Below are 15174 nucleotides of genomic sequence, written 5' to 3' on the forward strand. Positions count from 1 at the left end.
CTTCATAATTCTCTATCCAATGGTATTCAAACCTTGCATGGTTCTATTTTCAAATCTTTGCTTAATTAGTAATTCAGACCACATACTGTAACATCATAAAAGGGTGATAACAAAAGGCTGCAATAACAAAACCGTTATAGAGAAGAGAACATCTCATGAGAAACAATAAATGAATAGTTATATTCTATGGGGTTGATAGGTTTTTTTTTAAACATATGCTGTGAAATGGGCAGAACAGTTACAAAATATCTAAGTATGTTGTTTACAGGCAAGATTTCCTAGAGGTGAGTAGAAATGAAAGTTTAAATAAAAAATAATAATAATAAGTTACTAGAAATGTAAATATATCAGTTCCAAAATATTTTTGTTAAAAGTCATTGAAATAAAGTTAAGAATTATTTGTACTTAATTTCGAAAGTTGATACACAGGTTTTCACTTGATGCCTGAATGGTGGTCTGGATAGGGTTAATAAGAATATGAAAATATGGATTCAGAGATGACAATAGTACAAGCATTTTCTTAGCTAACTTTCAGTGAAAATTGTTAACCAAGATTTTAATAGCTGAAACATCAGCAGTTGCTTACCACATTTTGAGATACTAGAGGAAAGAAAGGTTTTAACGTGTTTTATTGTTGGGTGAGTTCTTTTGGATTAATAATAATGCCAAGTTTATTCCACTTAACAATAATGAGTTAATTTATTTTTTTAGTAAATGTTTCCTAGAGTTACATTCACTTGTAGGCCTAGTTTCTTATACATAAATGTTTTGATAAATTTTTGAAATAAATGTAGGACTTGCTTCAATTACAACTTTTCACAAATTAACAATTTTGCAGTTCTCTCACTGACATTTTTTCCACAGACAATCACAGTAGATGACATTTGGCTTGAACTGTATGTCTTCAAATCTATAAATCATATTACTGATCCTTCCCTACATCTGCCTACCTTTGAAGTTAGTTTTTTTTTGCAATAAGAATTGTTCAGCTGTACCATGCCACCTTGATGTAATACAGATTAATTAGCATTAATATAAGAGACTTTTTATTTTTTACAAACTTATTTAACCCTTTGCCATTGGCATGATATGATTCGTAGTACCTAACATCACTATTGTTGTATTTTGTTCCAAAAATAAAACTAGTGGATAAAATTGTTTAAAATTTGACAAGAACTTTCCTAAGAGCATGTGGTTTCAGAAAAATAAAATATTTAACTTTGATTTTATTCTACTTTTTCTAATAAAACAAAAATTATTTAATTTACATATTTGCACTCAGACTCTGCATATCTGATCTGCAAGGTGATTTTTATATGAAGTAAGAAAATGCTATTTTAATCTTTCAAAATGATCTCTAGAACCTGCTTAATGAATATCAAAAGTTTTTAAGTAAATATTTATATTTTATTTTCTATTCTCTCCACTATATCACTAACTTTACCTATTATCATGAATGTACAGTGTAATGAAATGTATAAAATTAAGAAATGGAAATATGTAAATGCCTTTTAGCTCTTCTTAGAAGTCTTTTGAAGCTTATTTTTTTAATATGCATAATTTCACATCTTTATCTTTTCATTTATAGTTTATTTTTAATTTCCCTTTCCAGTTCATTGTCTTTTATTATTAATGCCAATATGGCAACTGGTGCTCGCAGGGCTATATTATTGTTATTATTATACGATGACCCCCCATACAAAGACTTGTTTCACTAATGCTCTAAATACGCGAATGACACCATCTTGTTTATACACTTTCACAATCCAGGAAACAAGTTAAACTTATAAAAAATCATTAAAACCTTTCAAATATTATTTTTAAAACACAAGTAATACATAATTAACTAAAATATAAAAGTGAGACCTAAATATAATTTAACTGTCTCTCTAACTGTAGCATGTTAGGTAAGAAACCACTATAAATGCTATATTTGATCAAGCAGACAACAATTCTAACAGCGGGTACTTGTATACTGCATGCCAATTTCAAATTAACTCTTGGTGTGGCATATTGTAAACTGAGCTTTTTCTAATGACTATATACACTTGTATATCTCATTGTAGATCTCAAGACAAAGTATAGAAGGTGGGTGTGTCACCTATCAAGGGTTGGAAAATTTGTCTGTTTACCAGTGAATACAATTCTAAGACTTTGTATCTTAAATGTCAAAAGGGCACATAGACCTACATTGACGTCTAGACAGTCATATAAATTGCATGTGTGTGTATGTGTTTATACTTTGCTCCTGGTGAAGTGGGGATTTGTCATAGTGCATGGATCACGTGACATGAAACTTCGGTTTAAGTATTTTTTTAAAATGTTTCATTCGAAACAAAGGAATTATAACTTAGATAACATAAAAATACAAATTATAACATACATTATAATGTTAATTTCATTGACTTTTATTGATAGTAAATTGATTTGATTAAACACTGAACGTAATGCAGTACCAATGCAGAAAGGAATTTAAAAATTGTGCTGGGGCTATAGGGTTAAGACTATCCAAGGTAAGGTCATGTATGACATATTATTCTTCAGGTTTGACACTAGTACAAGTATTTTCTTAGCTAACTCAGGACATACTTGAATGTTTGGTGCTACTATGTTCCAGTCACTAAATAAAGATTTATTTCTAATAACTTGTGAGTATTTCACTTCCAATTTCTGGTTAACCCTCTGTTGGGCTTGAAAACTCATCGTTAGGCTATTGTATTATTGGCTTATTAACAACTGTTGATTGCTCAAAGTCTTGGCTGTAATGGTCAAGTATATCACATCTGTAACAGTTTCTTCTTTTTAGTATCCTTTGGGAGATGTGTATCTCTGTATGCTTTTGTTTTCTGTTCCTGCAATATGTTCTATCATGTTATACTAGGAAAACCTAGTGTAGTTCTTCTAGACTTTATCAGAGGGAGGTGTGTTTTCATTACTACTTGATCTGATGATCCTGTAACTTCAAGATGGTGTCTTTAGCTGCTGATCTGTGACCTTAATGAATTCTAGATCTGTCACCAACTGTAGAGCTTCCTTTAAAGATGTACACCTACTTTACTTCACCCTGATTCTCATATTTTCATCTGCTATGACATTTATGAATTGGTTGTGTGTCAGCAAATCCATTATTTCATGAGGAGTGTCTTGAGATGATAATTGGGCAAACTGTTAAAAAGCTTCTGTAAGTTTGTCTTAGGTTTCTTCTTTCTTCCATACCCCATTATGGAACATTTCTTTGGATACTTCCTTCTGTTGTGTTGCTCTGAACCTGTTGGGTAAGGCAGTTACCAATACTTGACATTTATTACAGTTCCTAGTCTGAGAGTTGCTTAACCTATTGTCTTAACTTGTTGTCACATCTCTTTGAAAAGTTGTTCCTAATCAATCTGGGTATATATATATATATATATAAGTCTTATTTAAGTTTGCTGTCTTGTAATCATAAATAAAACAAAATATTTTGCATTATATATATATATTACAAATTGTTTATTATTTGCAAAAAGTAGTAAAATGGGTCAAAATTTTAAGGAACAAATAGTAGTGTTATTAAATCTGGTCCTTTTAATTAAATGGATAATGAAGATGAATAGTTTGTTGTTCACTATTCCTCCTGTTCACTCCTAAAATTATTTCAAATTTAACTTGATATATCTTCCAAGGTACATTTCCATCATAGTATTTGGTTTCTCAATTGGGCATTGTTATTTAATTGGCCAGCTAAATTTTTGAACTGGATTAAGAAGTGATATGGTTGGAATACTCCAGGTAGGTCCTGCAGTAATAGATGATACAGTAGTTGTGGTACTGGTGTAGACCAGATAGTGGCTCCAATTCCATATTTAGTAGGAACTGGTGTTTTAGGTTGAAGTGTATGGTCAGATTTTGTGACTGGCTTAATCTTTATATTTACTAGTTCATTTACCAAATGTGTTATTTGGTCACAGATGTTTTTTCTACCTGATTGATCTTGCTGTTATAGTCTTTCCATAATTCATAGATGTCATTCTGGACTTTGCTTTTGACTTTAATAATGTCCTTTTGTACTCTGGTCTTTCTGTTTAAATCCTTCTGTACATTTCCAATAGCTTCTTCAGTCTTGTCTTTAATCATTTCCAAGTTGTCAGTGTAGTGACAGTATAGTGTGTAAAAAGGTATTATGTACTTAGAAAGCTCAACAATAATGTGTAGAGCATATATATAAAATATCATGATAATAAGAAAAAAAGCCCATAGTAAATTTATTCTTGGTCTGTCAAATAAATTTTTAGTCTAGAAATAAAGTATGTGATTTATTAAATAATTTGTAATTGTGGTAAATTGTATATTTTATAGACAAAATGATTATTGGTAGTTAAAATAAATCTCACAAATCACTAAAAAGTGGGAAGTGAATAAATTGCTTATCACCTGATGCATAAAGATCACAGATGAAGTGGACTAATGTCAAAATTATTCCACAGCTTAGTAACTTTGAACAGAGAAATGTATATGTGAATCTGTAGAAATACTAAAAAAGGGATGAAGGACCCAGTTTAAATCCATTGTGGAAACAATTTTCTTCATTGTCATAGTATTGTTTGATGTTTATGATCTAAATATCCATACTTTATGTACATAATACCTTTGTTTACACTAGATTGCTACTTCTGATGATGATTTTAAACTGGTGTGACCAAAACATGGTAGTTTTATGCCAATAAATTTTAATAATTACAATTCAAGCATTATAACATTGTAGACTTTCTCTTTTGCTTTATATTAGCCTGTTAATTTTTTCTTCTGTTTTTGTCTAGCCTGCTCAATACTTAATTTTTGATCATTCTGTGAATGCTCTGTCAAAATCAAGATGTCCCCTCCTTGGTCTCTTGATGTTAATCATCAGTAGTATTTATGAACTAGAGCTAATTAATTAGCTTCTCACACTTCTCTTGGCTAAGTTTATTTCTCTGAACTACATCTCATAGTCAGGTGTTGACACTGAAATTTTAAGTCCTGCATGTCATTTTTTGTAATGAAATGTTCTTTACTAGCTTAGACATCAGTCTGATCTCAGAAGCTGAGGATGTGTCTGATCAATTTTCAGTTTGATATGAAGTTTGTATAGTTAGTAGATGCAGTGTCCCTGAAAATGTTCCGTGATTTTCAAGATCTCATTATTTCCATAGGTGTTGAAATCCAGATCAGTTATTTGAGGAAAATTTTCCAATTTCAACCAAAAAGTGAAGAACTCAAGTTTTCTAAGTTTATTAAATCTTTCAAGTTTGAAAGAAGGTTAGTAATGAAGGCATCATTTACTTTCTGAACATCATCCATCATTTGTTTGCTCTATTTCATGAAGTGCCTTTTGTACTGTATCCCATCATCTGGTGCCTGTGGTACTGCATTATTACTAACATATAGTTTGTACCAGTGTTATTCTTTAGGTATATCACTTTTTTTTAGATTAATTTACATATATAGTAGTATCTTGATAATAAAAGCCTAAATATCTTGTAAAGCACAGCTTTTCCAGCAAAATATTATCATGCAAAAAACAAATTTGGGTATTTAAATAATTCTTAATAAACTGTACTATTATCTGCTAGTAAAACAGAAACTAAAGATTTATAGTTGTTAGCTTTCTCTATAATGTGAAAAACTGTACAGTTATCTGTTATTAAAAAATAAACTAAAGATTTATTGTTGTTAGCTTTGTCTCCAATGTGAAAAACTGTACTGTCATCTCTGAAAAAAGAAACTAAAGATTTATTGTTGTTAGCTTTGTGATAACTGAACTGTTATCTGTTATTAAAACAGATTCTAAATCTTGTTAGTTAGTAACTATATCTAATGTGATAAAGCTTACTTGTATCTGTTAGTAGAACAGATACTAAAGCTTTCCTTAGTAACTGTCTAATGTGATAAAGCTTACTTGTATCTGTTAGTCGAACAGATACTAAAGCTTTCCTTAGTAACTGTCTAATGTGATAAAGCTTACTCGTATCTGTTAGTGGAATAGGTACTAAAGCCTTCCAGTTAATAAACATCTCTAATGTGAGAAACTGTACTTTTATCTGTTATTAAAACAGAAACTAAAGATTTCTAGTTGGTAGCTTTGTCTCTAATGTGAGAAACTGTACTGTTATTTGTTAGAACAAATATAAAGCTTTCTATTTAATTTTGATAAAAGAGTTAGCATAAAGGATCACATATAAAGTGTAACAGACTTAAAATAAGACTCAAAACTCGAGCGATTTCGAATAGTTGACTATTTGAAAGCACTCAAGTTTTGAGTCATATTTTAAGTCTATTAAGCTTTCTAGTTAGTAACTCTGTATCTAATGTGATAAAATCTTTGTCTGTTAGTGTAACAAATTCTAAAGCATTCCAGTTAGTAACTGTAACTAATGTGACAAGGCCTATTTGTTTCTCTTAGTAGAACAGATTCTAAAGTTTTCCAGATAGTAATTGTATATCTAATGTGATAAAACCTACTTGTATCTGCTAGAACAGATTCTAAAGCTTTCCAGTTTATAATGTATCTAATGTGATAAAACCTACTTGTATCTGTTAGAACAGATGCTAAAGCTTTCCAGTTAGTAATGTATCTAATGTGATAAAACCTACTTGTATCTGCTAGAACAGATTCTAAAGCTTTCCAGTTAGTAATTGTGTATCTACTGTGATAAAGACTATTTTTCTCTGTTAGTGGAACAGATTATAAAGGTTTCCACTTAGTTACTGTGTCTAATGTGATAAAACCAGGAACTGATGAGTGATCTATAAGTATGTGTAACAGAACAGCTACTTTTGTTGAAGGAGTGGTGTTAGGAGAAAGAAGTGACATTTTGATGGGTATTGCTTACTTTATAATTACTGCAGAACAAAGAGAACTTATTAATACCACATGTTAGATATATTTTCTAGGTTGTCATGTCCATCTGTTCTATATGATTTATTTGGGAGTGTATGTAAGTAATTATGAATTAATTGAGCACAGCACCTGCATAAAGATCCATTCAAAGGACAGAATGTTTATATAGTTCTTAATCTAATAACATAATTGTTGAGTTACATTTCTTTTGGAAAATTGTTGTAAATTGATGGGTAAATTGCTATTTTGTAGAGTGTGACATAATTTCTTTGCAATATGTTCAGTGTATGGGTTTAATTCTAGACATTAGTGAGAGAGATCTGTATTTTTTAGTTGTTAGTGAAGGTTATTTAAGTCTTAATTCAACAATAATTTTTGTGTGTGCGTTCATAGAGGGTTTAGTATGAGCAAAGAACTGAATTACATGTGAGAAACAAATGTTCTTTTTTTTCATTTATATGTTTGTATAGGTATAATATGAACAAAGAACTGAAGTATATAGACATGTTTAATAAGCAGTGTTCAAGTTTTGTATTTATATGATCACAGTGGGTTTAACTCTTTCAGCATGGGCTTGGTCCCTGGGACCGACCTCATCACCATTTAGTGCTTGTTATAGTTTTCATGCTATAATTTTTAAATTAGTAAGCGAATGTTAATGAAATTTGGCAGATTATCAGTAAACATTACAGTGCTTTCCTATGCCAAATTTTTTTTATTAAGTTGTAAGGTTTGTAAAGCAATGTTTGTCATGCCTTTTTTTTCTTTTCACATCGTGCCTATCAATCATGCAAAGTAAATTTAATTTTAAGATTAAAAATACTTTTATGCATCAGAAAATTTTCAAATTTCACAAGCAAAATCTTTATAATGTTCAGATAGTTATCAAACATTTCTTAAAAAAAACTTATTTTATCTGTTATTTTCAGTAATTAACCTCTGTACAGGTTTGGTAGATTTGACCGATCTCGCAACCACCATAAAAAATTAGGAAATAAATATAAATTATGCCTCTTTCATTCTAGAATGAACACAGATTATAAAACGAAAACATAAATGTTTTAAATAGCTTAAATCTCATAACATTATACATTTAGTATTTTTTATTATATTGACCTTTCATCTGTGCCTGGCTAACAATACAGAAGTTACAATGACGCGGGCACGTGCACTTATGTTACCATATCAAATGACATAAAACTGACCTTTGGTCTGTACAAAGTAACTTGTCTTGGCCGTGTTTTAGTACACTAGTATTTTGTAAAATACAGTCACATTTCAATTATTAAACATTATATGTGTATATAGATAATTGCTATTTTGAAATAAATTCTTAAACTTATTTTTCTTAAAACATAGAACAGCAACCAAAGCAAATAATTATCTCTTCTAGTTAGGACCTTTGTACTCAGTTGTTGCTTGATGTAGGCTGCTAAGCCTTTAAAAAATTTGCACGTGGAGGATATGAAGCTAAATATTTTTTTTTGGTTTTAATATATATATACATTTGAATAATTAAAAAAATCATAAATTACTACTTTAATACCATAGAATTTCACTACAATTTATCAAACTTAGTAACTAAGATGTATTTTACTCTTAAAAAAAAATATGAAATTTCAAGCAGACTAAAGACACATTCTACCTTACTGAAATCTTGGTTGAAAAGAAAGAATGCCAATGTCTGAGAAAGCCACTAGGGGGACATTCTGAGCTTCTTATTGGTTATTCATGTCATATATAGATGTAAGTGTATATAAGGAAGCGTTTCCAAAAGTGGAAAGAGGTGGGCGGGGTGCCACTGTGTTTGATTTATTACATGAGAAATATCTTAGCAAATTGAAAAGATAAGAGGCTCTTATTTTATTTTCTAGCTTGTCAATATTGGTAATTTGAGTTTCTAATTCATATGAAACTATAGACAGTATTTTGACTTCATACACATCTAATTTGAACCAGTGCTGCATTCAACATATACCACATGACACACAAAAATCAATGTTTATCTATGTTTTTTAATATTTGTTTTTAGATTAAGAAATTGAATAATATATAGTACTAAAATCTGAATTATAATCTACAGTTTGATACCAAAGTTATTGACATAAATTCATGAAATAGTAGTTCAATAAAATTTTGAATGTGAGTCAACAAACGAGATGACATGGCCTTTCACCTGTGACCCATCTCGAAAGGTTTAAGATGAGCACAAAAACTCAAGTATGTAGATGTGGTTAATAAGCCATGTACTTCTTTTGTATTTACATGCTTACATAGGTACAATATGAAGTATATAGACATGTTTAATAAGCGGTGTTTATGATTTGTACGTAAATGATCACAGAGAGTTTGATATGAGCAAAGAACTGAAGTGTGTGGGCATGTTTAATAAGGGATGTTAATGTTTTGTATACATAAAATGTGTAGAAAGAAATAACTGTTTGTAGTGTAAAAGTAATGTCAGGAAGAAAGGATCATATTTAATCAGTTAAGTTATCAGTGTGGGCAAAAATTTAGATATAACTATATGGAGCAGGATCAAACTGATTAAAATGGCTGACAGGCACTTGTGAAATATAAATATCGATTTTGGTAAACAAATGTAGTATGACTAACTTTGTTGGTAGATTGTTAGCTTGATAGTAAACAGTGTTCTTACCTTCTCAGTTTGTGAATTGGCTTTCACAATTCATTATTTCTACTCTTCTGTTGGGTGTTTTAGCTGGGAATATATGGTTGTTAATGCATTTGTTTCTAGTAAATATATTTGTTGTTATTATATTTGCAAACACTGAGTTGTTCCTTTCAATTTTTCTTTACAGTTTACAGTAAAAAACTGTTCTGTTGTTCCTATTTTCAACTCACTTTTCCCCGATTAACTCCTTATTCTAGCCTACATTTTTATTTGTCTTTTTCCATCGATTTTTTAAATGTGTATTCACATATAGATAGTTCATAAGTAGTACTTTTTCGTTTCTTGATCATTCAACTAACTGAGGTTACTACTGAACTCATAAAATAATTTAATTACTTGTGCTAATGAAAAAATGAAAACTATGATCCATTCTCTACTAACAAGTCACTGTATAGCTAATTACTTGTGCTAATGAAAGCTGTGATCTATTCTCTCCTAACAAGTCATTGTATAGCTAATTACTTGTGCTAATGAAAGCTGTGATCTTTTCTCTACTAACAAGTCATTGTATAGCTAATTACTTGTGCTAATGAAAGCTGTGATTTTTTTTATCTACTAACAAGTCATTGTATAGCTAATTACTTGTGCTAATGAAAGCTGAGCTATACAATGACTTGTTAGTAGAGAAAAGATCAATATGTGTATATGATTTGTTTAACCCTTTTCAGAAGGGTCACGGGTAAAAGGCAATGTCATTGTGTTTGTTGACTCCCATTCAAAATTTTATTGAACTACTATTTTATGAATTTATGTAATTAAGTTTGTTATCAAACTGTAGATTATAATTCAAATTTTCATATAATACATTATTTAATTTGTTAATTTAAGAGTAAATAAAAAAAACATACCTAAACATCAATTTTTGTTTGTCACTTGGTATGTTCAATGCAGCACTGGTTCAAATTAGATGTTTGTGACGTCAAAATATAAAGTCTATAAAGTTTGTAAAAATTAGGAACTCAAATTTCTGATATTGACAAGCTAGATTATGAAATAAGAACCTCCTATCTTTTCTATTTGCTGAGATATTTTTCATGTACTGAATCAAACACAGTGGCGCTGCTAACCTCTTTCCATTTTGGGAAACAATCCCTTGTATATACTTACGTCTATATATTCAAATATAATGGTGTCATCTCTTTCTTTCGAGACAAACCTTTGTGCTGGGAAGTTGAGTCTTTAGCCTGTTTGAAATTTCATATTTTGTTTAGACCCAAATACAGCTTAGGTACTAAACTTGATAAATTATAATGGAATTCTATGGTATTTATATAGTAATTTATGAATTTTTGATTATTCAAATATTTATATAAAACCTAAAAAAAAATTATTTTGTTGCACATCCTCCACGTACGAAATTTCTTAAGCTTAGCAAGCTAAGACAAGCAACAGCCAAGTACAAAGGTCATAACTAGAATAGGTAATTATTTGCTATACTTCTTTATTTACTGTTCTATGTTTTAAGAAAAATAAGTTTAAGAACTTGTTTCTAAATAGCAATAATCTATATACATATATAATGTATAATAATTGAAATGTGACTGTATTTTACAAAATACTAAGCTACTAAAACACAGCCAAGACAGGTCACTTTGTAAAGACTAAAGGTCAGTTTTATATTATTGGATACATGAGAGCATGTGTGCCACATCATTGTAACTTCTGTATTGTTACAGGCATGGCTGAAAGGGCAATATAATAAAAATATATAAATAGTGTAATGTTATGAGATTTAAGCTATTTAAACATTTATGTTTTTGTTATATAATTTGTAGTCATTCTATAATGAAAAAGGCATAATTTATATTTATTTCCTAATTTTTAATGGTGATTACGAGATTGGTCAAATCGACCGAACCCATACAGAGATTCGTTAATCAAAATAACAGATAAAGTATAAAGTTTTTTTTAGGAAATGTTTGATAACTATCTGGAAATTATAAGGACTTCGACTGTAAAATTTGAAAATTTTCTGATGCATCAAAGTATTTTTAATCTTAAAATGAAAATTACTTCGTATGTTGGATAGGCAACATATGAAAAGTAAAAAATGCATGCAAAACAGATTGCTTAACAAAGCTTAATTTTTAATAAATAAAATCTTATATTTTTCATATGGACACATTGTAATGTATACTGAAAATCTGCTAAATTTCGTTAACATATGCTTACTAATTTAAAAGTAATAGCATGAAAACTATTACAAGCATAAAATGATTACAAGGTCGGTCCGAAGGACAAAGCCCATGTTGAAAGAGTTAATATTTGACTGGATGAGTTCTTATGCATGGCTTAGTAGCGCGTGACAGTTGGTAGATTTAACAAAGAATGTTTTTGCCATTTTGATATATGTGACAGCATATTTACTGTACAATGTTGCTTCCAGATTTGAAATATGTGACAGTAAACAGAGTTACTGTAGAATGTTTCTGCTAGATTTGAAATATTTGACAGTCAGCAAATTTACTGTAGAATGTTGTTGGCAGTTTGAAATATGTGACCATTATTAGCAGAGTTACTGGAGAATGTTGTTGGCAGTTTGAAATATGTGACAGTCAGCAGATTTATTGTAGAATGGTTTTGCCAGTTTGAAGTATGTGACAGTCAGCAAATTTACTTTCTACAGCAAATCTGCTGACTGTCACATATTTCAAATCTGGCAGCAACATTCTACAGTAACTCTGCTGACTGTCACATATTTCAAATCTGGCAGCAACATTCTACAGTACCTCTGCTGACTGTCACATATTTCAAATCTAGCAGCAACATTCTACTATTGTTGCTTGAATTTTTTCTGTGTTTATGAAATTTGTCAGTACTAGCTGTAATACTAGTATTTGTAAATAATAATGAGGAAGAAATGGAATGTAGCTTAACTATTTGTTATTCTCGATCACTATTATAGGATTTCTGTCTATTCAACAAAAGATATGACACCAGTATGTGCAAAAGTATATATAATCAACTATGGCAATGTCTATTGACCATTAACCCGTTACCTCCCATGGCCATTTTGTCTTATCGTGAGGGCAAAATCACATTTGTGAATTGAAAAAGTTATAGAGAACTTTTATTGGATTTCAGATTTAATTTTTGTAAATAGTAGCATAACATTCAATTATTTATACATAATTGTATTATTTAATGAAGTTTAAAGAGGAATTTAATGAAAAAAAAATCCTAAAATACATTTTAGACTGTAAATAAGCACCCTCTAAGAAGAAAATTTAATGAACAAATTTAAAAAATTTTTCCTTCCACTTCAGCCCTGGTCCTGCCATCTATTATTGGTATCTAAACCTTTTTCTAGTCTTGTTTTTTTTTATAAAACAGCGTCTGGGCATGTTAAACCTCAGTTGTAAAACTTTTAGCCAGTCGAAGGTGTCAATTTCAGTACCATGTTATTTGCTGTATTTCACATTTGATAAACCATAGGATGATAAGCAGAGCACATGATAGAACGTTGTCCTCTGGATTTTACAATGTGAATGTGGGTGGTGCTTATTATAGTAACTGCCATTTTATGTAGAGGTTATATTTAAACTTGCTTGTAGAAAAAACTGCATGGGATGTATGTGACTTTTATTATTTTTCTATAGTAGCTTAAGTCATGCTGTATCGTATATCTATTTATATTAATCATTATATTGAAAAATTAACTTAAAATAGATATATTTTTTTAGGAAAGAAGGTGATACACAATTGTTAGGGTTAAGAGCTATTGATTGGCAAGTGCAAGGTCTTTACATGAGTTTGGTTTAGCACTTTGAACTGAAAGAATTTGTGATTTTTATATTCTTTTGCATTTAAATTAGTAGTTTTAGGTTCACTAATTTAGCGTAATTTTATATTTAGTTCATAATAATAATAATAATATGATTCAGTATTTTGAATGATAAACTTGTGTGATTTGTATGTAATACTACTAGTACCAGTACTACATAAGAATTTTATATTTTTCTTTCTTACAATCTTTACATTGTAGTAAGACCCACACTTCTGTTGTTGTTGCTTTAGAATTAAAACAGTTTAACTGATATATATATATATAAAGTATATTCTGATATTTTGTAAATGGTTTAAAACTCTGTGTACAAGTAACAACAATAAAACCCATATGCTGGTTATGAGATAGACTAAATACATTCGTCTCAATAATACAGGGGAAGCTATGACATTATCAAAGTAGGTGTCTCAATACACTGAAGAGCTTAAGTTTCGAATTTGAACATAAATCTTGCCTGTAATGAATGGAATGTGACCAGGACTAATCTTTTAAGTGCTGTAAAGTAATTTTCTTTGTAATTTATGGTGTCTGTATCATTTGGTAATCTCTTCTAACAGGATTTATCAAGTAACTAGGGTCAGGCGGTGTTATTCAAACTGCCTGTACTGTAAACTATTACACACATTCAAGAGTAGTGGCAATTAGTTTTGTCTGTATAGTGAAACAACATACACAGACATATGTTGAAATGATATTCAAGTACTGAAAAGCTTTCTTACTATCATATTTACAGTAATGTTGAAATGCGCCTGTGCTGGACTGAACAAGAGTGACCACCAACAGGCATGATAGTTTAAGCCAAATGTACAAAGTTCATGCTGCTAACCTCACGATTTATTCGTCACAATAAACAAAAGTATGGCTGCAATGAAACATAATCATAAACTTGAAATAAAAATACATTTATGAAACAAAATTAAAATGTTTTTTATGTACATATATAAACATGAAATCCTAGTTAAAAATAAAAATACTCGTTTATTGTTTAGGTTTATTTACAAATATTATTTTCAGGTCTTGTATATTACTTGAAACCATAAGGAGAGTACGTGATTATTAAAAGAAAGTTATTGTGATGCCTCGACCTTCCCTACCGATTCACAGGTGAAATCGTTTGTATCTCAATTGAAAACTAAACATAAAAAGGTGATAGCAATAGATAACAATTGCTTAATTAACCCAATGACCACCGGCTACTAACTTTCTTAGTAGCCAACGCAAGTCTTGCTATATCTCATTACAACAATAAAACTAGTGGATGAAATTGTTTGAAACTTCATAAGAATTTTCATAGATGCACATAGTTTAAGAAACATAAAGCATGTTACTTTTGATAAATTTAGTTTTTTTGCATTATGATCTTTAATATCTTGGAAAATTACATTAGGAAATGGTATTTATAAGAAATGATTACAATATTTATATTTGTTCCAGATTTGAACTTATTACTTTTTATGTTTTAGTACATTATTTTGAAATCCCAAAAATTTGTATCATCCATAAAATGCAAATTTTATCTATTTTTGGAGCAGACAGGAAGGCAGATACAGGCATGATATTGTAGTCTGCTTGCTGCACAATATCTACCAAGGTGGTTCTAAATGGTTCCTGAATACTTTTGTGGTCATTTGGAGACTTCCATGCTTCTTGTGCTTGGCCATTCAGCTCATGATGTGCTGACAGATTTTAGTCACCTTACCACTGCAAATCACTTTTTGCAGCCACAATGCTAAAAGAGTGTAGGAAATGCCTTCTTTTTACCAATAAAAATGTCCAAAAAATATGAGTTCAAATTAAGAAAAATTGGATTGGGTAGTTGTTGTTGTTTTCAACAAA

At 30.0% G+C, this 15174-nt stretch overlaps 1 protein-coding gene across 1 annotated transcript in view; it reads left to right on the forward strand.

Annotated features, from left to right (window-relative positions):
- Positions 1 to 15174, forward strand: part of LOC106466963 (heat shock 70 kDa protein 4-like) — an 85195-nt gene that overhangs the window by 22176 nt on the left and 47845 nt on the right. The gene's annotated exons all lie outside the window — the stretch shown is intronic.

The sequence above is a fragment of the Limulus polyphemus genome, unplaced genomic scaffold (genome assembly GCF_000517525.1).
Source record: "Limulus polyphemus unplaced genomic scaffold, Limulus_polyphemus-2.1.2 Scaffold2440, whole genome shotgun sequence".
Lineage (NCBI taxonomy): Eukaryota > Metazoa > Arthropoda > Merostomata > Xiphosura > Limulidae > Limulus > Limulus polyphemus.